The sequence below is a fragment of the Acipenser ruthenus genome, chromosome 6, assembly GCF_902713425.1.
Source record: "Acipenser ruthenus chromosome 6, fAciRut3.2 maternal haplotype, whole genome shotgun sequence".
Classification (NCBI taxonomy): Eukaryota; Metazoa; Chordata; class Actinopteri; order Acipenseriformes; family Acipenseridae; genus Acipenser; species Acipenser ruthenus.
Genome location: NC_081194.1, coordinates 58218819 through 58243600, shown reverse-complemented (window position 1 = coordinate 58243600; position 24782 = coordinate 58218819). Strand labels below are relative to the sequence as shown.

The 24782-nt window shown below is 38.1% G+C and overlaps 1 protein-coding gene across 2 annotated transcripts in view; it reads left to right on the top strand.

Moving 5' to 3' along the window:
- The first annotated feature begins 4742 nt into the window (after nt 1-4742).
- The window catches only part of LOC117411330 (lysocardiolipin acyltransferase 1-like), a 56935-nt gene continuing 36895 nt past the window's right edge, over nt 4743-24782 (top strand). Inside the window, exon 1 of one of the 2 annotated variants that reach the window (XM_034018678.3) lies at nt 4743-5047. The gene's annotated coding sequence lies outside the window, so the exon portion shown is untranslated. Of the gene's footprint in view, nt 5048-6182; nt 6204-24782 lie in introns of those variants that run through there. The other variant, XM_059025592.1, reaches the window with a different exon arrangement.

The following is a 24782-nucleotide window of genomic DNA, read 5'->3' as shown; positions in this document are numbered from 1 at the left end:
CCTCCTCATTGCCAGGCTGGGCCCCTTGTAGTTGAGAGATAGCTGCTGGTAATCCAAAGGCTCTATATCTCTCACACACATTCACACAAGCGCTGGACCACACGGGGAGCCAGGTGCAGATTTGCATATCTTTGCAACCTGCTGCCTTTAGCTTGAGGCCAACAACAAAGACTCCCCTGCCCTGCCCCCCCACAGCAGCTGTCCTCAGTCTAGGTTACTGAATGTTACATTTGCATCTCATATTTGCATCTCACATGTGCACGCCATGCAAAGAACCTGCAAACGTTGGCATTTAAATGCAAATAATACAGGTTTTTCAAACCACAGGTAATGATGTAAGAATAGGAAAATGTACTTGGATATTTCCACTTCAGATGCATGTTTGATTAAAACTGTAATCAGCGCAGCATTATGTTTTATGGGACTGCAGTGAATGCAGTGTGATGTATTTTATAATTGAGTGTTTAAAGTTAATGTAGAAATAAATACAAAAGGAAACTAATACAGAAAATCGCGTCAAAGTACGTTTGCGATAGATTATGCTATGAATGGATTTTCTTTTAGCTTCCCTAAAGCAATCTGCAATTGTTCTTCATTTTTTATTCCTGCACCTAGCGTACTGTATACGCATTTTCAAATCAATCAACAGCTGTTCTCAAGCTTAAACAGTAAGAAACAGATAAACATCCTTACAAAAAATGTATATAAAAATACAGCATTGAAAACACACTGTATATAACCAGTTTATATATTGAAAGTTAATTTTTAATCTTAAATTTCTCTCCTCTTAGACTCCTAACTCACCTCTTTCTTCAAGACAGCTTTCTTTCTCAATCGTTTAATACCTTGTTATTGGGAGAGTAGAATCCATGAAACTTGATGTAACTCGAAAGAACAAGGAGTAGGCAAGTGTTATTTGTTTTATTTGTTTTTAATGGCATTTTACTCTTGCCTTCCCTTACTTAGATAACCAGAGAGAGCCACTCATGACAAGTTGGACCAGGCCTAGATCCTGTCTTCCTCTTTCTCTGAGATTATATGCTGTTAGTCGCTCAGCTGCTGCACATGAATATTAGACCGTCACAATCGTAGACCATCACAATCACAGATTTATTTATTTACTTATTTATTTATTTGTTATAAGACAGTAAAAAAAAATGTACAACTGACTTGATACAGGGATGGAAATTAGACTCCTATTGCAAAGCAGTTTCACCCATTCCAGGTTTTAATACAAGCTTGATTAGCCACAATGTGTACAGTATGAAACTAGCTCAGGTGTGTCTTAATAAACTCATAGCAAAATCAGGAGTGGGTCAAACTGCTATGCAATGGGGGAAGTCTTATTTCCATCCCTGTGATAGTACAGAGAAAAAAAAACACATGCATGTGACTTAATAGATTACAATTTGAATTAGTCCTACAGGACGAACATGGGGTTTTCATGTTATATATTCAATTATTCTTTAATTTTGAACTACCCGGAAAAACAAAGTATAATTTCTACCATAATACAGTAACGCAATCTCTTGGGCATTAAACCTGGTAACCCATCAATTATCTAAGAAAGGACAGTTAAGCATCCTTCTGTACAGTAGAATGTGTTATTATTAGTATCATTATTATAGGTATGCAATAAGGCCCGACAGGGTGTCCATATACGTCCAATATACGGATGACTCGGGGCGTTGTGCAGCACGAGACGAAGTCGAGTGCCTCCAACCCATGAGAAGTCTGTAAATTGGACGTATACGGACACCCTGAAGGGCCTTCTTGAATTTATAATCCAGGTCAAACATTGGATTTGAAAAAAAAACATAAATCATGTTTAGGGCAAACAATTATTATTATTTTTTTTTATTAAATATCCTAATGCCAATAAAGTAGTCCCATTTTTAACTTTGAACTACACACTAAATTAAGCTGAGTAAATTAATTTAATTGAAACATGGAAAAGTAAGTAAATCTTTATTTTCGATATTGTGTTGAATTGTACATTGCCATTGAAAAGATCCACCAGGGGGAGGAGTTGAGACAGCACTGAGTTAATTTCCCCTCTCAGTGCAAGACACTGTTGTTTGAGCAGAACAGAGGGACAAGAGGAAAACAAATATATTCAATGTCATCTCGGATTTCAATTATTTTTTAAGGTCTGTGTCAGAGAGGGGTGGATAATGTGTTTTTCTGAAGCATTTACAAACTGCTAAAAAGACATTATTTTAAGTGACAAAGTCAGGGTGAGTGTGTATATTTGACAGATTCCCCTGTTTTGTTTTCATTTAGACAGTGGTTTATTCCAGCTCTGAGACTAATGTAGCTTGAAATGTTATATTCATCTCCATGGTGCATACCTTACATTTTATAAAAATCCCTTAGTATTTTATGAAGATTTTCTTAAGATGTGCATTTTCCACAGTTGAGACATTTTTTTGTTTCAGCTAGTCCTGAAAGACAGTGATTTTTTTCAGTTTTGCTATCTTCCAGTTCATTTAATTGTTCTTCATCCAAACAACATGTCTACTTACTACTTTGGGGATTTTTTGCTGGTAATTGGTCACTCAGTTTTATAGTTACTGTACATCTGTAACTGTAAACAAGATGGCTACCGGTACTTTAAATTCTGTGAGGCAGTGCAGTGAGTTCAAATATGTGACAAGCTCCAACTATATCCATCCAATATACGGACAACCGGAACCTTGTTCGACCAATCACATTGCTTGTTTCACGTTCCATTGCCAGACCTGGATTACAAATGTAATTTATACACTGGTTTCCTTTGTATTGTCTTTATGGCAGTAATTTATAAATTCTGTTATATGAACAAATATGAACATGGTCATTTTTACCACAGTATACATTTTAAGAAGTGTTTGTTTTAATATTCGATTACTTGTCCCAGAACTAATTCGCCCCAACCCAAATCCACAAAAACAGTTTTACCGAAGGATAGGTACAAAACCCAGCTGAAGTTAGCCACTTATTTGATATTCACACGTGGTTAAAACCTGAAGTTAGACGTGCTCATTATTTAGTGTTTATAACTTGTTTCTCTGATTATTTGGGATAAGAGCGCTTTCTGAAGCAAAATATATGTATGATGTTATGAAAAGCAAATACACTCCCGTCACCACCACCACTAAAAAAGCTTATTTTTTTTTTTTTAATAAATTATTGATATTCCAATTATTTTCTTAGGTTAACGAGCCACTGTGTCACTTAACCACTACTACCATGTGAAAGTACACACTATACACAAAATATTGATTCCAAATTATGACCCTTTCCCCTGGAAGAGTGCCCCAAAATAAAGGCATTTAAATATCATTATTTTATTAAACAAATGCCTTTTAGTGAAGGGGAGCAGGGTATTTGCCTGTGATTTTGGGGCACTATTCCGGGGGCAAGGATAATAGATTTGGTATCAATCATTTGTTTACAGTATGTACTTTAATATGGCAGTCGTAGTTAAGTGACAATATTTTGTGTAGTTAGAGCTTTCAAATGATATGTGGTTAAGTGACACAGTGGCTCGTTTAACTAAGAAATTATTGGAATATCAATCATTTATTTATAAAAATAAGCTTTTTTAGTGGTAGTGACGGTGGTGGTGTGGGGCAACATACGTGTTAACCTTATTTTGCTTATGACCTTATGAGCAACAAAATGAGAATACGTTTTTAAAAAAAGATGTATACTAAAGCTGGTACATTTGTAACTCAGAGAAACTGGAGAAACGGATAACGAGAACCTAAGAACATAAGGAAGTTTACAAACGAGAGGAGGCCATTCAGCCCATCTTGCTCGTTTGGTTGTTAGTAGCTTATTGATCCCAGAATCTCATCAAGCAGCTTCTTGAAGGATCCCAGGGTGTCAGCTTCAACAACATTACTGGGGAGTTGGTTCCATACCCTCACAATTCTCTGTGTAAAAAGTGCCTCCTATTTTCTGTTCTGAATGCCCCTTTATCTAATCTCCATTTGTGACCCCTGGTCCTTGTTTCTTTTTTCAGGTAAAAAAATTCCCCTGGGTCGACATTGTCTATACCTTTTAGGATTTTGAATGCTTGAATCAGATCACCGCGTAATCTTCTTTGTTCAAGACTGAATAGATTCAATTATTTTAGCCTGTCTGCATACGACATGCCTTTTAAACCCGGGATAATTCTGGTTGCTCATCTTTGCACTCTTTCTAGAGCAGCAATATCCTTTTTGTAACGAGGTGACCAGAGCTGAACACAATGGGTGCGTTCACGACACGCAGACTTTCGTCATTCTGCACAGAATCGGAGCAGTAGCCAATTAATTTTCAGAATCTTTGCAGAATCTTTGCAGAATCTGCCTCTCGTGAACGCACCCAATATTCTAGGTGAGGTCTTACTCTCCCATATGATATTTATAATGCACATTTTTATTGCCTGCGTGCAATAAAAATGTGCATTAGTGTACAGCACTGAAACACTGAAACACTGCGTTTAAAAAAAAAAACGAACTGTACTGCTGAACCTCGTCTTCTTTAATATTAGCATCACAAGGGTATCCATGTATTATAAAAAAAAAAAATAATAGATGGGACACTTTAGTGACTTACAGGAAAATAATTCCATCTCGGGTTTCTGTGACAGTTTAGAAATTACTCGACCTTCGGTATTGTAATTTACGACGTCACAGAATTGTTTGCACGCAAACAATTTCACCTTTTTAATTCATCGTTCGTAATATATAAACAGACATCCCTGACGACGCTACCAAACCGCCAAGCGGGTTAAAGTTGAAAGTTGAGAGTTAGTGTCAAACATGGTAGCTGCTGTTGGGAAGCTCGCACTACTGAATCCATGTTTACTTAGTATAATGTAGGTTTCTGCCAATCTAAAACTCCGGGAAAATGTTTTAGCTGTCAAATCCGGGGGGTGGGGGGGTTTATTTGTTAAGTGTTTTTGTTTTGATTTTATTTTGATGTTTTATTCCATTCCCCCTCCGTGTTTTTAACTTTCGTTGTTGGTGCTGCCAGTAGCTGACTCTTGATCGGGACAGAGCTTTTTTTCACGCAGGTGAGAAAAAAGAAACACTTTTAATTTTTTCAATTCTAATAACGATGCTAAGAAGATATTTGCGTGGACGTTAGTTAGTTTGTTAGTATACTGTATTGCTTACGTTTCTGTTTCTCTTATTGTTTTTATATCGTCACTGCTTGCTGTGTGTTATGGGTCTCGTCTTAACTTATCACGCAGATGATCGATAAATAGCAATTTGCCTGACTCTCCAGTTTATTATTGCTACAAATGTATAAACCAAAAACGTGCAAGTCATTCAAGAGTTAGCTTCCCTTAACTGGATTGTGAAATCCGGCCACTCCTCCAAGCAGCTCGCAAATGATATACCTCATGCATTTGTCTGATAGCACTTATATTATAACTTAATATGAAACACGAGTCATTTCAAAGTGTTTCCTTCCTGGTTTTGTTTTGTTTTGTATTGTTTGGGCAATATGTTTAAAGAACAGGTGGGTGTACTAAAATTTAGACCAAAAAAAAAAAAATAATCTCTTTGCGAAATGAGACACACACAGAATACTACTATCTGTAGTAATGTTTTGTGATTATGAGATCAGTCAGGTTCTAGGAACCCGACTAGCACTGATGATATGAATCAATTTGTTCAACTTGTACTTTTTATTTTATTTGTTGCAAAGCATTACACAATAAAGTACATTTTGTAATAATGTATTAATTATAATTTGTTTTCAGTATTCTTGGGTGTCAACTGTATTTAGTTGGTTGTAAATTTAATATTTATACACTGTACTGTTCCCATGATATGCGGTGCGTGAATTTTCACTGGTGTGCTTGCAGCTGTAAACATAATCTAGTTTCAGATCTACAGTACCTCTTATCTCTGTGCCTCTCTCCAGTGCATCTAAACACACAGCCAGGGGCAGAGGCAGGGCAGCAGCATTGTGGTAAAGAAAAAGAAGTGGGTAAACAAACCTTTTTGGTGTTCATGGTTGGCACTAAGGGTGTTCAGAGATGCCCTTAGATTACATGCATGTCAATTGTGGGGGTTGTTCAAAATTTAGGGTTAAAGGTTAATCTGAAGAGATTCTGCCCATCATTAAATGCACTTGAATCGCTTTATATAATTAATTGGAATATGCCTTGGCTTTAACAGGTGGTGTAGCCAGGATTTGCTTATCACAATAGAGTTGGAGTGAGTAAACACTTTATTTACCCACATTTACCCTCAACTATACTACAGGGGATAGGGGGCAGGGCAGGCAGCTGTTGATACCACTCCTCTCCTCTCTGTTACTGTACAGGAGGATGTAGCGAGACAGTGGTGGCGTCTCTGTGAAAGTTTGTTGGGAGAAGTGTTGCCCTGAGGCCACTATAGGGTGAGACTCGGTGAGCACAATGACAGGCTCTCGCTGCAGAGCACGACTCCTCAAATAAAGAAGTTCAGATTACTGGTCACTGGTATGAGAACTGTACAGTTATACAACATTACAATGTTTTGGAAAGTAGCATAAAGTGTTATGATGGTGACTTTGACCCAGGGTCAAGATTTGACTGTCACGTCTCCTGCAGTGCTGACTCTGCAGGGCTCTGCTGAATTGCAACTTCTCCTTTTCCCTCTATGCCCTGTGTTTTCCCTGACAGTCTTTTTGATGGCAGTGCTATGCTTACTGTAGGTGACATGTTGCATGTGGTGAGGGTTGCCAGGACCTTGGAGAAACAGACACAAGTACTGCAGGTCACTTTCTTTGAGCAGTGGGAGACAAATAATCAATGGCATACATAAATAATCAATGGCATACATAAATGTTTTGTTAGTTCCACAATGGGGCAGGGGCCCGGCGTATGTAAATATTGTATGCTTTTCAAAAAGTTCTAAATATGGCAGGGCTGGTGTCAGAATCCCCGCTAAGGTACAAATGTGTGGCATATGGATTGATTGATGATCAGTTACACCTGGCAACAAGCTATAAAAGAGGAGCTGCATTGCGCCAGTAATTGTTTAGGTGCGTTTTTTTATTTTTATTTAAACCTTTTGTTTCTTTAATTGTTTGTTAATAAAAGTACGGTACCAAGCACTTTGAACTGCAATCTCCTGCTTCCTGACTGCTACAGTATTCCCTCTGCTATCCTTGACTGCAACGCTACTCCTTCTCACACAGTCATGCACTAGACTAGAGTTTTGCACATTTCGGTGACGTTTCTGTGGTGTAGATAAAGAGCCACTTGGTAGGAGTATGACATATCACAGTTGTCTTGTGTTCTCCTTCTAGTTTAGACCCATCACTTTGTGCTTTTAGTCATCATACCCTAGTGCCCTTTTAAATGTTTAAATCACCCCTGTGGTCTCAACAGAACTCTTACACAAGTTTAGATGGTACAGCAGAGTGTAACTGTAAACCACTAGGGGCAAAGTGTTGCAAGGGACGACAGATTCGTGTTTACACTCCGTCGTACCATTTGAACTTAGTTGCTATAAGATATTTTGTGGTGCTTTAAACTTCAGAATTTTAAAAAGTCACTGATTTTATGACTGAAGCTTAACATCAAATGTCAAAGTGATTGTTAACAACAAGAATGCCCTCTAATGTGTACTTTGAGTTATAATCACTAGCTATAAACATGGACAACCTATAAACAAGGCAACAGGATCCACAATGAGCATTCTGTAAGCACTTTGATTTCAAGGATCCTGTAGAAATGTGTTCTCATGGATGGGGGGGGGGGGGGGGGGGAACGAGGATAGAGCTGTGAATTGATACTGCAGGAGAATGAAATGAAAAGCTGGGGGAGCATGTCCTAATCACAGCAGATTATTTCTGCAGTTCATTAGTGGGTTACTCTTAATACCAAGAAAGAACTGCTTGGAGGATTTCCGTGTATAAAATAATCATAATGAAGTCATTCATTCCGCTTGCTTTTTGATATAATCTTTGTTCTGCAGTCGGTACTCCATTGATACGCTGTGTAAACTCTTTTTTTCTAATGCAGAAAGAGTTAATGCAGTACACTCTCCACCCCACTCATCCATTCCCAGCAGGAATCAAGGAAGAACAGGGTGCTGTGCGCTCCTGCGTCCAGCTCCGAACAGTCGTGTTTATTCGCAGCCACACAATGACGCTTTCCATCTGATGTTCTCAGAGGACATTCTCGTACAGATGAACTAGGCCAGTGGTTCTTATACTGGTGTCCAGGGAAATGTTGTGGAAATCTGCAAAGATTTCCACAAGACCTTCAGAAAACTTGTCTTTTGTAAAACAACATCTATTTAATGTACAGAAAGTGGTCCTTAACTCTTGTGATTCTTTCAGACAGTATCCATCAAACTATTACTTTTAACTGCAGTCCAGTTTTTCTTCCTTTTTTGTGATTTACCTTTCCCTCTGTTTGCAGTTGGGGGTCCCCAATTGAAAAATGCCTCCCCCAAGTTTGAGGAACTTGGCCAGCCCAGTCATCTGTTTTTATCAGCATCGGATAGAATTCATGAACCCGTTTGGATCAACATGTTGTACAGGCACCAACTAGGCTCCTGTTGCGTTTGAAGTAACATAAATAGGTCTGACAGACCTTCTTATACACAAACAGGAGTGCCAAGTATAGGCTAGACCTTGGGCTTCACAACATCTTCTTCCTCAGCCTGTCTATCAGCAGGGTTTTCAAAATAAGCCACCTAATACGATGTTTGCGCTGGCAACTTAATTTAAAAATATTAAGATTATTTTCAGGTATTATCATTTAGTCCTTTTGTTTCGTATTATTGTACTGTAAGGTGATATAAAGTACGTAATAGCTATACATATGCAAAAAAGAAAAAAGCGTATTCCTTTTGTTATAGTAAAAATTTGTATGTTATTAACGCCAGCAGAATATGATGATCGGAGTTTCATGCAACAGTTGTGATGATGACCAAACATGTATGAGTACTGTTGTGTAAAGAATTGCTAAAAATTAAGTTGCATTGCATTCAAACAGCAAAAAACTAAAATAAAAATACTTAAGGATTGTGTGTTGCAAACGTGCATTAACAAAATGACCCGAAAACTTAACATAAAGAAAATAATTTTAATGAAGGGCTGTAATAAGCAATAAGCTCAATAATTAAACAAAAAAGCAAGTGAAAAGGTTATCGTATCAAGCTGTTTTTTTTTGCGAACTCCAATAAACCTACATTATCTTTTGCCAGCCTAAATAAAGTTTTGAGTCCCATGAACAGATTTTTGATTTCTGTTGCATCTTCTTTAGCAGCCACAACATTGTTTACTGTCAGGGGTCTTCAGCCAAAGAAGCAAGCATGGTAATTTAAGACGTTACCATAATAAAAACAGTAATGTACTGTAAGTTTTGTACTAAAGCAGGGTCAGCTTTTGCAGGGAAAACTGTGTTTATTTCTCAAACTGACCAGAGAGCTGAAAACAGAACACATAAGTACTGTAATCCGTGTACTGCTGATAAAAACATTTTTTAGAGAATTAAAAATGAAATGTACTGCAGTAAATTAAACTGTAATTCACTAAATTTAGCTCTCAGTTTGTGCTCATGACAATGTGCTTGCGAAACTAGCAGAACGAACACGTTGCAAGTTAAACTTGTTAACATGTAATCATAAGAGCTGTCTGTGTTACAGTACATGCTCGTCAGATCAGGACTTGACTAATGCTGAGCATGGTAGCTGCAGCATGCTGTTTCCCATATTATAACTGTACACAATTAAAAGTGTGGTCACCAATTCCACACACATTTACATTGCAGGGGCCTTGATGCTCCAAAAGTAAATTTTTCTTCTTGTTGATCTTGTCTTGCTGTGAGCAGTGCTGAAATAAAACTCCTTTGTTGCACTAATGGAGTACGTTGTCAGACTGCAAGCAGACCACTACTAGTCTAGCACCTGCTTAAATCATCCAGAATTGTGCCAGAATGCACCATTTTAATCCCTTTTTTCAAAAATGGGAGGGGGAGGGGGGTGGCGACAACACTCCCCTCCCACGAGTTTCCCCCATCGGCCCTATGAGCCACAGTGAGATCGGTGCACCTTGCTACCTTGTGCCACATACCTTAAAACTAACTGAACACCCAGTATCGGTTTCACCTGCTTCAAACTCCTGGAAATTGATAAACTCCCTATGTGTCACATACTAAAGCACTTGCTACACCCCTTGACAGCGTGTGGCAGCTGCTACAACTGTATGTTAGTGTTGCAACACTAGATAAACTATTCTTTACATGTACTGGGCAGTGCGTGTTACAAGACATGTGGCAAGCTGCTGTTGCATCATAAATCTGGTACAAAAGGGCCTTTACGTGATAAACAGCTAGAAGATAAAGTAATAATACTGTACATGACCCTGGTTCACAGTTATTCAGATACAGTAGTAATTCTATATTTAATGCTGCACAAACTGATTACTTGAGTATTCGGATTGACCTGGGTTCTGACAATCAGGTAAGGGTCATTGGTGTTGATTGGGTTAATTTACCATTCCGAGTGAAAGAAGTGAAAACAGCTGCTTGAATTTGTGTTGATTGCTTCTTTTCTTAGACTCTGTTGACAATCCACACAAATCCAAGCAGCTGTTTCTTAACAGCTTATTTGGAGCTTTTTCAAAATAATCAAATAATTGGTTTGTGTATGGCCTATGACTTTTTTATGTTGTGTTTAGCCTACACAGGACAGACTTGGGTTGAATTAATTACTATAAAACATTTTGCAAATCATCTGCAAACCTTTTACCAAACAAAAAATACTAAGTTTCAGCAATTGTAGACTCTTGATTCATTGTAAACCACTGTATTTTTTAATACTGTATATGAAAAACATTTTAAAATGTGAAATAAACGCAAAAGGAAAAAGTAAGATGACTACAGGGGTAGAATATTCCCATAATTTTACAAGCCCAACACAAAATTAAGTGTGGAACTGAAAAAAATAACTTCTGCTGGTCGCTCCACACTGATAAAGGACTTCTGGACTGCATGTCTTTGTGTGTCAACAGTGTGTCTCGTGCCAACCGTCTCAAACATCCAATGTTCCACTGCTGCATGTGGTTGAAATTCAGCAGGAACCCTCTTTCACAGGCGGAAGTGCTTGGAAACAGAGCCAACAGAATTTCAACTAAAGAAGAATTTTTGTAATAGTCTATGGCTTGGTTCTGAGGTTCTAAACACATGAGATGCTGGCTGGAAGTGATGTAGGTAAAAAAAGAAAGTGATAGCAAATATGGAAGTTTAAATCTGTAATAAAGTAATCGCTTGCTTTTGTTTTAGGGCATTGACAAATTGTAGGTGCCCGACTCGGGCATGTTGGGCAATATAATTTTCGAATACTGGACTACATTTACAAAAAGTATTTTGTACAAGAGCTAAAATTCACAGAAGGTTTATCTGTTAATCTTAGATTTACAACTTTGCTCAAGGTGGATGAAACCGATATGCAATAGGACCGGTATGGTTTCCATCCTGGGTACATCAGGAAGGGACCAAGACAGATCACTGTGGATGAACTCGATTGCAAACCCACATCCCCTGTTCACTACGACTATGAGCTGCACACAACAGTTGCATTTGAAGCTAGAACACACACATTACTGTAACCCATTAGAAAGACATCCTCTCTAATACATAGTATTACTCTTGATAATCTTGAAAGCTAGAGTAAGGCTGTTGTGTGTGGTAATGGTTCAGGGTTATGTAGTTGGAAGCTGAAGGAGAGAGTGTGTGGGCTAGTACATAGAAAGGTGCCATGGTGTTTTAACAGCTCAGGTGCCTTCCAGCGTGGGAGGGAGGCTCCTGAAACTGGGGGCTCCCTCCCTGTTTTGGAGAAGCCCTCTTCATAACAGCAGCTCATAGGTTCAAGAGAGAGAGAGAGCCTGAGCTACTGCTCTTAGTATTTTGGAAAGTCAGGTCTTACCCGGGGACAGAAAAGTCAGTGGAAGTTTCCACTGCAGGTGTCGCCGCATCTTCTTTGCAGGTTGATTAATTTTTTTTTAAAGAGAATATTTAACCTGGTTGACACCAAGTTCCGATGCATTTTTTAAAAGAATCTGTGATCTTTAGTTGCTTTTTTGCATTTTCATTTGCAAATGAACTGTGACATTAGGGCCTTATCGAGCACTATGTTCTGTAATTTTGAATACTCACTTTGGGTACTATTTTAATTCTGGAAACTGGTGGTGTTATCTTTTTGCTAAATTGCATTGCCTTTACTTGCCTTTACGTTTTACGCAGCTCTGTGCATGGGTAACATTTTGATTTTATTTTGCTGTTGGGTCGTTAACAGGGGATTTACATACTGCTACAATATGTACCAGATTTAAAAGTACTGTTGAAAATATAGTACTGTACCAACAAAACCAACTACAGTACATCTAAATGGAAGCTTACTTATTTTAAAACGTAGTTTTTTTCAGCTATCTATTTTTGACATGGTATCTTTTTTGTGTTGCCTTCAAAAACGTGTTTGTCTTTTACTGCTGTGTTATTCCCCCAACTCGTGCGCAAACAAATTTCAATGAAAGAATCGATGAAAGACCCCTCTGGATGAAAAACGAAACTAACAGGAGGACCGTCTTCAAATGGTTAAACAGAAATAAAGAAAAGAGAAATATGTGCTACAATATACGTTCCTCAAACCCAAGTCATATTTTTTCTTTCTGTACAAAATGTGTTTGTGTGTCTGTGTGTGCAGGGCAGGGGGTTGTTTGGGTGGTAGGGGGCAGGTTACAACGTGCTCACCTACAAACACGTCTAATCAGATTAAATAATCAGATATGCATCACACTCGTTTAACCGTCACTGAAATCAAAATTGTATAGGGTCGGATGTGTGAGTGCTGACTGTATAAATTGTTCTAACAAATAAGAACATGCTCGTTTTTGCCACTGAATGCATACAGTATCACAGCACCACTGTATATTCACTGTATATTTGGAGAGAGTTCTGTGTACTGTTTATCCTTTTATCAGGTTAAAAACATCCACACTTAACATGGTTTCACTCTAGTCAGCTTTTATTACAGTTTGCATGCGTTTGAGAAATCATGCTGTCGGTTCATATTCTGGTCTTGTTCTTTGTAACCAACCCTGATGTCGTGTCTCGCGTCATTCTTTATACACGTTGCGTTTGCTCAGCTGTTTTCAGTTGTTTTTGAAGGCTTTTCTGAATAGTCAAGTGTTCTCAGTGCATTGATTATTGTTGTTTATTTCCTGTTGTAGATCTACTGGGTTCTGTGCAAGAGCCTCCAATACTTTTTATATCTCTAAATGTAAACCTAAGTGTTCATCTTTGCAAGCCTGCCCTTCTGGTAACCCTTCCGCTCCGCATTCCTCCTGTATTGTATTTTCATTTCTGCCCAGGAATCCTTTGTTCTCATTACTAGATGCCATTTAAAGAGCCAGGGTCGCAGTTTAGTCTCTGAAACGTTTTTGTTTTTCCCATGCAGATAGTTTGATTGTGTCTGAAAGAGTTTTCGTTCTGTGTTTGTTTTCTCTAACCTGAGAGTCCAGCTTCCTTCGGCCCCTACCTTGTGTAATGCTAGGAATGAGAGGCTAGTGAGGTCAATAACTAGCAATGTGTATAGCTCCTTTCTGCTTGTGGTGAATGGCCCTGTAGACTGGTCCGCTACAGTGTCACCATTTCTGCAGAAAGGCTCCCCAGAGGTTTCTGCTAATAAGGGCCTCTAAGGCTCTTCTTTGTCTTGGAAAATCCCCAGGTTGTCAGGAGCTAATGACTTCACAGCCCAGTCCTCTCCTGAACTGTCTGGGAGGGACCAGGAGGGTCTACTGTACTGCATACACTGGGGCCAATAAGGCATATATTAAAACCTGAAATGGGTGAAACTGGTATACTCCGCAGTAATCTGGTATACTCTGCAATGTGTGTGGTGGTGTCTCCACTTAGTAGCGGAGGCCAGGGGAAGTAGAGGAACAGCAAAGATTAACAAGGATTGTAAATCTGCATGAGAAATCAACCAATCACCAAAATGGATGTATCCGAATCCCAGCACAGCTTACCCTCCGTACAGATGTCATCTAGTGCATGGGACATCTACAAAACAACACCACGTGTTGGTTTAATAGTGCAGTCTTTATTTTTGTAAATTATAAGATAATACGTCGTGTGTTGTGTGCCTCTTATAATTAGATATGTCATTTGGCACAGTTTTATCAGCTTCACTTCGCTGTCCTCTTGCCCATACTGCATGAAATTACATCTATACAAAAAGAAACTGCAAAATATCTCTTGCTGGAAAAATAAACCTAGTACCTCATAAATATGGAGAGGCACACTCTTCTGTACTGTAGAATGTTTGTTATTGATTTCAGACCCAATTTATGCATTGGTTTCCTTTGCACAGTGGTTTTCAACCTTTCTTTTTAAAACTACCCATTCTGTCTGGAGGTTTTAGCTCAAGTACCCCTTTACAATTTTCTCTCTACTGAATGGAACCACAATTGCAATAAAAGGCAGCATAATCTTAACAAATACATTTTTCCAATTTTTTTTTTTTAATAGTGTAATGAGCTCTGATGGTGGTGCTCTCTGCTTTGTCTGTTGGCTGCTCAGGTGGCCAGTAGCTAATTTGTATATAGAGGCGTAAAGAATGCTGGGACTGCAGGGTTTTGGGGAAAATGCCTATTGTCTGTTAAATTTCTGTTACTTATGGTGTTATTGAGTGGTTCATTCCTGCAGTCTGTAGAGGCAGAGTGGATGTTTCCATTTCCTGTTTGTTGGTTGCTGCTGTCGGATTAAAAATAGAGTTCTACATTTGAAATCCAGTGTGTCTGTCTTTTTCCTGGGTATAACTCCACAGCGGTTTTTTTAAGCACCCCCCCCCCCCCAATTTATAAATATATATACTGTGTGCATAATATATATATATACAGAATACCAAACAGTAATTCTTAAACATTTTAATTACAATTTATTGGATCAAGTATTTTTGAATCTCTTTGGAAACACATGCATTTGCTTTTTATTCAGCAAAGTTTATTATAAAGCTGAAATAGTCTGTACTGTCAATGTTTGCCATGTTACCATTTACTTCCCATCTCCACATAATTATATGAGCCATTTAAAAACATTAACCTCAAGAAAAAATATATTAACTAACAATGATAAACGTTTTATTAAAGCCAACATAAAAATGATCCAAAGGGACTCATTGTAACTTTACGTGGCTTACTTTCTGCAGACTGTTCCTTTGTTCTTCCTTTGTTTTTCTTTTGCAAGTAAGAGATATATCAATTGAGAGAAACGATACACAGGATAATCTGGATGTACACTGTACCAAACACAAAACAAATTCAACCAGTCGCTATTGCTGTTACTAAAATGCAGCCGCCCCTAATAAATAAATAAAACAAAAACAGCCAAATTATTAGCCAAAGTATTGCGATTATTGTGTTAAACAGAAATTAAATATTTATGCATGGTGGTTTAGCAATAATATACAGTAACGTTAATAAATAAATAACTGTTCAAGATCATTATTTTTCTTTTACTTTAATTTCGGAGTCGTCCTGCGTGCCCCCTATGATTGTTAGAAGACACCCAGGGGTATGCATACCCCCCGGTTGAAAACCCCTGCCTTTTGCATTATCTTTTTGATACAGTCACTTTTAAATTCTATTATATAAACATGGTCATTTTTCCCAGCAGTGTTTGTCCAGCACTTATAGGCTAGTACATATTTAAGTGTGTGTGTGTGTGTAAAAGCGCATGAAAGTAAGTTCTGAACACGTCATTGAAATGTTGGATTAATTCTACTACTTTTTTTTTTTTTTTCAAATGCAGCATTCGGCATCCTTCAAAATACTGAGCCAGCTGCCTCATTTCACAGCATACTAGAGAAATATTGTTATTACGTTTATTTTAGTATAAATTTAGCACTAATTAGTGTTTGTTTAATAGTGATGGATGATGTCTCTGTTCTTGGACTTCGTTTTCATGGCTCTGAGTGCAAAGAGGGGTCACACGAAAGACACTTCCTAACATTTAAATCATTTTTGTTTTTATTCATTGCTACAGTAAAGCTTCCTCTCTCTGGTTGTTGTAATAATTCTGAATGGTCCAGACTTCTGCTGCTCTGATAATGAGGTTTTATTTTTAACATTGTGTTGTACTGTGGTGATGTTGACTTCTACCATGCTGTAACTTCAGATTATTAGTATTCGGAGATGAATACTTTTACTCAGTCCCCCAGGGCTATTCTGATGTGATCAGTGCAGATCCGGGGGGGAAAATGTTCCCTTTGTTTGTTTGTTTGTTTGTTTGTTTTATTTTTCATTTTTTTAAGCTATTAACACATTTGTGACAGTTGGTGAGGTTCGTATTTTAATTTCTTTTTTTCATAAAACAAAAAAACAAAAACCCTGAAAAAATAAGGCACAATTTCCATAATCCATACATTAGGCATGTATAGCTCGCCTTCAAAACGTGAGCACCGTCGCTGCCTTTTATTAATGCTTTCCTTTTAAAAAAAATACTGACTGTACGCTTACGTCTTCAACAACAATAACCAAGTCTGCATTTTCTTATTGGTCCGTATGCGTACCAGCGTACCAGTTATGTGAACATAATATGGAGTGAGATTACTGTAAAAAATACGAGCGCACAAAAACACAATCTGTAACTCTAAAATGCAAAAAATGCAACCTCTCAAAATAAATTAATTTGCTTGCAGTTTTATTTTACCCTTACGGTTCTATTCTGCGCGCGCTCGATTCTCTTTTTAGGTTTACAGTGCTATTCTGCGCGCGCTCGTTTCTCTTTTTAGGTTTACAGTGCTATTCTGCGCGCGCTCGTTTCTCTTTTTAGGTTTACAGTGCTATTCTGCGCGCGCTCGTTTCTCTTTTTAGGTTTACAGTGCTATTCTGCTGTTATGTAATACAGCATGTTTTGCCATCTTGTCCATGTACAGTATTTTGTTATGGTGCTCAATCAGTATTATGAGACAAGCAGAATACAAACAAGTTTTTTCATATTCCCTCACAAGGGATTTTATTTTAGAGCAGCACTGCTCTGCAGTATGTTTTACTTCACAGTCCTCATCACTAATTTGGTGGAGATTATTGTGTCACTTATTTGAGCATTTTTTGGTGAAGCCATGATAAAAGGTATCACCGTAAAATGTAAAGCTGTTTTAAAGTATTTAAACTGTAAAGCAAGACGTGCGCGTGCTTCAGAATATTGACTTAACTGTATCAATACCGTGTTGGTTTACCTGTCCACACTTAAACTGTTCCCATCGTAGCAAAACAGGTGCGAAACCTGCTCTTTTTTGAGTTTTGTACCGATAGTTATATCGGTACGACACCGATAAGAACTCCAGTCTGGACAGATGTTTCGGTACGGTTCCGCAGCGATACCGGTATAAAAATGCTAGTGGGGCCAGATTGGGGGGGGGGGGGGAGTTAGGAGTAGGCGGGCCAGAGTATTTTACTCTGCATATTTTTAAGCAATAATAAATATTACATAATTTCAAAATATATTGAACAAGACTTACACATTTGACCATATGAATAGTACTTTAATAATAGAACAGTGTGATAATTTAACCGAGTATCATTACAAACATTTTAAAATGCATGTGACATATTAATAGTATAAGTTAAGAAGAGATCAGCGCTTCTAACTCAGGGGTGGACAATTCCGATCCTGGAGGGCCGGTGTCCCTGCTGGTGTTTTGTTCTATGTGACCAATTAAGCTTCTAATAAGGACTTAATTGGTCCAATTAAGTAATTTAGAGTGCAGTTGGAACAAAAAGCAGGAGGGACACCGACCCTCCAGGACGGGAATTGCCTACACCTGTTCTAACTACTGTGCCCTCTGGATACGTATTTCCAAAAGCTCCTTGTTTGGTTTCAAAATGCCTTTTCATATTGTATACCTTAACTACAGAAACACATTCATTGCACAGTAAACACGTTGGCTTTGTGTTTGGTACAGTTGGTAAAATAAATACGTATTTATTGGTCCAGTCATTGTTGAATCTACAATTTTCACCATTTTCTGTTCTTACTAGCTAGAGTAGAGAGAGCCATGTTATAGCAACACAAGGTAAAAAAAAATAAAACAAAACTAATAATCACTCTGATTACGTATTATTGTTAAGGAGTTAATGATAAATTAGAAATAATACATTATAAAACTAAAGGTTTCACCTCAACCACAGTGTCATTTCCTTGTGTTGCGCGGTTGACGGAGAAACGGATTTGCGATAATAACTAAATAAATTAATACATAAATTCAATTATTTTTTTTAATTGGGGGGGGGGGGGGGGGGGGTTGACGGTTTGTTTTTTTCAGGTATTTTTCACTTTTTTGTATATACAACTCCAAAATTATTCCACAGAATAGAACTCTCACAAAACAGCTAGCAGCTTTTTTTAAAACAATTCGACTCGCACAGCACACAGGCAGCGCCGCAACAGAGACAGTCAATCAGAATAACGCCCACAAAACCACCTGTTTTCTTGTTATCCAAATAAACATATAAAAACGTTTTATACAAGCGTCATCGCTGGGCTTGCGGGTAGTGTAGTTTTCAAAACAATCTATTTTTTATAGGAGAATAACAGCAGTAAAAGCACAGTTTTTTTTTTTTTAAACAAAGGTGCAGTTGCAAAACAGAATTCCTTTCCCAAAATGCCAATTCTGTTCCCAGTGCCTAATTCCGCGATTCCGTCCGTGATTCCGCGATCGTGGAAAATCAGTAGCCCTACATGTGTTGGGTATTAGCGATATCAGTGACAGTGGGCCTATACTCAAAACTATCGGTGCCAAAATGACTTAATAAGGGACATTTAAGGCATGTTTAACAAATGTGTGCGATCCCACACTCCGACTATTAACAAAACACTTCTTCCCACACTCCGGCTATTAACAAAACAGTTTAGTATGGAACACGGCAGGTATTCACAGCACCGATGATTGACACAATCCCGACTGTGTGGCTTGTTATCTCCACATTAACTGCTCATCTGGGAGTTCAAAGTGATATACAAAAGGTGTAGTAATGTTTAAGGAAACCTTATTTTCCTGTCAACGTTTACAGACAGGTCTGGTCTACCCTAAAGGCATATTAGCCTAGCGTTCTGCAACTGTTTAAGAGCTGAAAATAAGTAAAAATGTTTAAGCAAATTATTAGTTCAATTAATGGTGTAGTTAAGTAATTGAGAGCTCGGTTGGAATGAAAACCAGCAGCTACAGGCGGTCCCCAGGACCGAGTGTGAGAAGCCCTGAATTAAACCATTTAAATACAGGCCTCTCATTTTTTTTCAGTTGCTCAGTTTTTTGTATGTATGGCCATTATTCTTTTATTTATTATCCAATTTGTTCACATTGTTCACATTTCATGTTCCCTACATGTTGAAGTTTCATTGTACACTGTCAGATTTGAGCTGACTGTGCTAAAATACATTTTATAAACTTTCTAAAATGTGTTTTCTGTGGTTTTTATTATCTGTGCTAAACAGTGTGAGTCTCAGACTATTTCACTTTTTTTTTTTTTATGAAAGCCTATGTGTGTGCACATTCATTTCATGTACACCATGTACCTGTAACCTTTATAGTTAGAGTTATAGCCACAGATGTAACAGTAAAAAAAAAAAGGTGAAAATAGCTCAGACCCTAACTAAACATGGTGATAATGCCTTTTACTGGCTATCTCAAAATATTCTGATTTCCTACTACAATACATGTACATATAATAGTAAATACTGACAAGATAGAGTGAAGTACAGAGCCACGTTATGTATGTTATTGGACAGTAATGTGATAAGACATGTATGTAAGACATGTATGTGTGACATAAACCCAATGCAATCCAGTTATATTTGAACAGTAATTTTATTGACCTCTAACATGTAATATGCATTAAACACTCATCTGTTTAACTACTGGAGCATAACTGCAGATTGTGCCAGTAAACCCACTGTATAAATGGGTACCACAATTTGTATGTAAAAAAAATAAATAAATAATAAATAGATGCTTTGGATAAAAGCATCAGCCAAACAAATTAATAATATACTGTACACATTTTATATAATACACCAACCTGCGATTTAATAGGTTACATAGTCATCCATACATTTTTCCCAGCAGTTGAACGTTAGCTCTGCTTTGGGTGATGGGGAGCTGACATCACTGAGGAAGAGGAGGAATGAGAGACTGCCATCACTGAGGAAGAGGGGGGTGGGGGGCTTACATTGTTGAAACGGGGGCAAGGGTGGGAGATGCAGGATAACCAACAGATGGCAATGGCAGTTGTGCCACAAGACCTTCCATACATCTGTCAATGGCTTCCACGTATTTGGATAGCAAATTCAATATCCTATCACAGTGTGCAGTATTACAGTCGTTCTATATATATATATATATATATATATATATATATATATATATATATATATATATATATATATATATATATATATATATATCCCTCCTAAAGTCCAACTTCCACTGCCTTAAAGTGGCAGGAGGGTGACAACGGGTTCTCAAGACGAAGTACAGCGGGGTTCCATGACTCTGGCAGGTTCAACCATGATGTGAAAGCTTGAGTAACCTACTCCGCTAAAGTGGAAGAGGCACTCACCAACCCGCCTGGCCAGTGTGGTGAGTTATGGCCAACCCCCCCCATGATGAAAGCACAGACAAAAACATGGCCCTCATTCCCCGGAGGCTGGATTGCCGCCGACCAAGGGAGCGGCCGTTTAGGCATGAAGGCAGAGGGTACTAAGAATTACCTGGTTACGATTTTAGGCTGCCACAGAACACTGACCATGGCCACGTACAACTGCAGATCTCTTTCAGGTGAAGCAAGACTTCAAGAGTTGGAAGAAGAACTTGGAAGAATCAAGTGGGACATTTTAGGACTAAGCGAAGTAGGGTGAAAAGACGAAGGACTACTAAAACTCGAGTGGACATCTCCTACCAAGACACTACAGATGGACGAACAGGAGATGTTGGATTCATTGTTTACAGAGAGGTCCGCAAGACTGATAGTGAAAGTTTCAAGGAAGTATGAACTTAAGGTCATCCAAGTATATGCACCAACAACAAGCTATTCGGAAGTCGAAGATTTTTATGAAGAAATACAAGAACTACATGAAAATGGGAAGAGCCACTATCATCATTGGGGACTTCAATGCCAAAATAGGAGCCCAGCAGCAAGATGAGAATTTGGTCATCAGATTTGGACATGGCGAGAGGGGCGACAGACTAGTCGAATTTGCAGAAAACAAGAACTTATTCATCATGAACACCTTCCAGAAGAAACCCATCAGGAAATGGACATGGAGACGACCCAATGGAGTGAAGAATTTAATTGACTACCTTCTCACCAACAAGAAGTACACCGTACAAGATGTCTCAGTACTAAACAATTTTAACACAGGACGTGACCACAGACTTGTAAGATGCAAAATACACCTAAACATACCACTGGAGAGAGCGAAACTCGTGATGACGAAATCCAACACAATCAACATAGAAATGCTCCAGACTACGACCAGAAGATCACGCAAGAGACAAAAGACCTCATGAAGAAAAGAAGGGAAATGAAACAAACAGTGCATTACTGAGGATATACGGTCGTTCACCTGTAGGTTGGTAGAGAAAACTATTGAAAGCAACCGAAGCATGAAGAAAGCAAAACAAAGACTAATCGTCAGGGAAAAACAGATTTTAGCAATCAAACAAGAAGACTGTCATCAACAACCACACATTGATTTTGAAGAGAGTTGAAGACTTTTTCAGAAAATTATATCAAGATGAAAAGAGCAACGAAGCAGATGACGAAGAAGAGACGGAAAAAACACAACCCGAGGAAGAAGTTCCAGACGTTCTACCGGAAGAAGTGAAACATGCTATCAAACATATGAAGACAGGAAAGGCACCCGGAGAAGATGGCATAACTATTGACATTGTGAAAGAAGGAGGTGAAGAACTGACAAAAATACTGTCACATATTTTTACATATTGTATTAAGCAAAAGAAAGTGCCAAATGACTGGAACAACGCATCGGTGATACTTTTACATAAGAAAGGAGATAAAGAAGACCTCAAGAACTACAGACCTATTAGCTTACTTCCTATAATCTACAACATTTTTACCAAGGTACTCACCAACAGACTTCAAGATAAATTTGACTTGGCACAATCAAATGAGCAAGCTGGATTCAGGAGCGGATTGAGCACAATGGATCATCTTCAAGTTGTATGACAAGTGATTCAAACCAGCAAGGAGTACGAACTACCACTTTGCTTGGGATTCATAGACTATGAAAAAGCCTTTGACTCAGTTTACACAAGAACTGTATTAAGCTCTCTGAAAAAACAAGGAATTGACAAAATGTTCAGAGACTTGATCAGCACCATATACAAAAATGCAACATCCACAGCAAGACTCCATAAAAACAGCGACAAAATCAAGATTAAAAAAGGAGTTTGTCAACGAGATACAATTTCCCCAAAGCTCTTCACGGTCACACTAGAAGACATTTTCAAAACATTGGATTGGGAAAATAAGGGGCTGAAGATCAATGGAGCCTACTTGAATCGCCTACGATTTGCTGACGACATCCTCATATTTACAGCATGCCCAGAAGAATTACACAAGGCTAGTATCAAAGTGGGTTTGAAAATGAACCTAAAGACAACAAGCCATGTTCAATAAATATACCACTCCACAGGCAATTGAAGTCGGTGGGATCAAGATTGAAGAAGTCAATGACTATGTATACTTAAGACAGTTAGTTTCGGCAACAGAGAACCAAATGTGCGAAATCAACAGAAGAGCAAAAATGGTCTGGAGTGCCTTTGGACGATTAAGCATGGTTCTGAAAGGGGAAACTACCCTTATGACTCGAGGAAAGTCTTCGATCAATGTGTGCTACCAGTGCTAACTTAAGGAAGCGAAACCTGGACCCTCAATTAAAAAATTACAAACGACTCAACGGAGTATGGAAAGATGTATGCTGGGAATAACAAGAAGAGATAGGAAAAGAAAGGAATGGATAAGAGCACAAACAAAAGTATGCAATGTTATTATTATAAACTGAAATGGCAGTGGGCCAGGCATGGACCAAGGAGATAGTGGACTGGATCCCAAGAGATATAAAGCGACCAAGAAGACGACCTCCAGGAAGATGGCAAGATGAAATTAGGAACGTGGATGAGGAACACAGCAGACAGGCTTTTGTGGAAGAATCTTGGGGAGGCCTTCATACAGCAGCGGATTGAAAAAGGATGATGATGATTTTATATTTTATATATATATATATATATATATATATATATATATATATATATATATATATATATCCTGAAAAACAGTTACATAATTTTGCTTGGCAGGTGCTGTTTTGTTCAATCTCAAGTACTGGCATTCTGGGTTTGTGAAACCAGCAGTTGAAGTTCACTTATTTGGTATACATTCTAATTTCAGGTGTAATCTGAATCTTAACTTCGTTCAATTTGTGTTCCTGAGCAAAAAATCCAACGCGTCAGTGGATCCCAGATTCCTGCCACTTTTCCGGGTTGTTGTGTTGTGTGTTTTTTTTTTTTTTTTTTTACTTCTCACTTTCATCTCTGTAGTATTAGAAGTATAGAATAAAAAGTTGCCATACCTGTATATTTTTGTCTTAAATTTTTTTTTTACATTAATGTAGTACTGGCATTTACTTGTAACTAGCAGGTTCAAAGTTGTCTGACGTTAGAGAGAAAAAACTTTAAAGCAGAAAACTGTTACTTAACAGGGCACTGTGCAAAAGAGCCGGGCTCGTCTGTATTGTGGTTTTAGAGCTTTTAACCTCATCTTCCCTCACCGACAGGTACAGTGTATCGCACAACATTGCCACTACGCTCCCCCCTCCCCACCCCCCCTTTAACCTCTGCGATCGGATCACTGCAATGTAATTTACAGTGCAAACTGTTCATAATGACATACAAAACGCATTAGAGCGCTTTTATTACATCTTAAATAGTTTTCCCTCTTCCCTCAGTAACTGTAAACTAGTCTGCCATGGAGGTGCATGTGAAAGCAATGCAGGTTTTATATGTACAGTTGTAGTCAAACATTTACATACCCCAATAGAAATGTATAATTTCTCAAACAAATTATTATACGAAAAATCTTTTGCAGCAAAAGTTTTGATTTTGTGGATGAAGAAAAAAAAAGTTACAAGAAACGGATGTCTACAATTATTTATTTCAGAATTTATTTAGCAAAACTCCAAAAATGCTAATTCAAAAGTATTTGTACCCTGACAAGGAAAACAAAATTAATAGCTAGTTGAGGCACCTTTAGCAATAATAACCTCTTTAAACAATTAGTTGTTGTGTTGGAACGTCTAGCACTTTAAACCAAGTTTTGTAGCGGAGGGTTTCAGATGATTGGCCAGTATCTTTTGGTATGCTATGGAATACATTTTACCATGTATTGGAACTAAATTTCCTGTGCCATTAGAGGAAAAACAGCCCCATAGAAGGATATTACCACCTCCATGCTTGACAGACTTTCTCCAAATGTTCCGACTATCAGCGTGACCAAATAGCTCTTCTTTTTTTTATCACTCCACAAAACCTTTGACCAGAACTCATATCTGTGTTTTTTTTGCTTGGCCTGCAACCATTGATTCCTTCACCATGCAGTACTCGCCCTATGGTTGAAATGGAAACCCCAGTCCCACTTGCAGCCAATTCACTTTGAATATCTTTGGCAGTCAATCTCAGATTGTTATTAACCACCTTCTACTACTTGTTCTTGGTGAA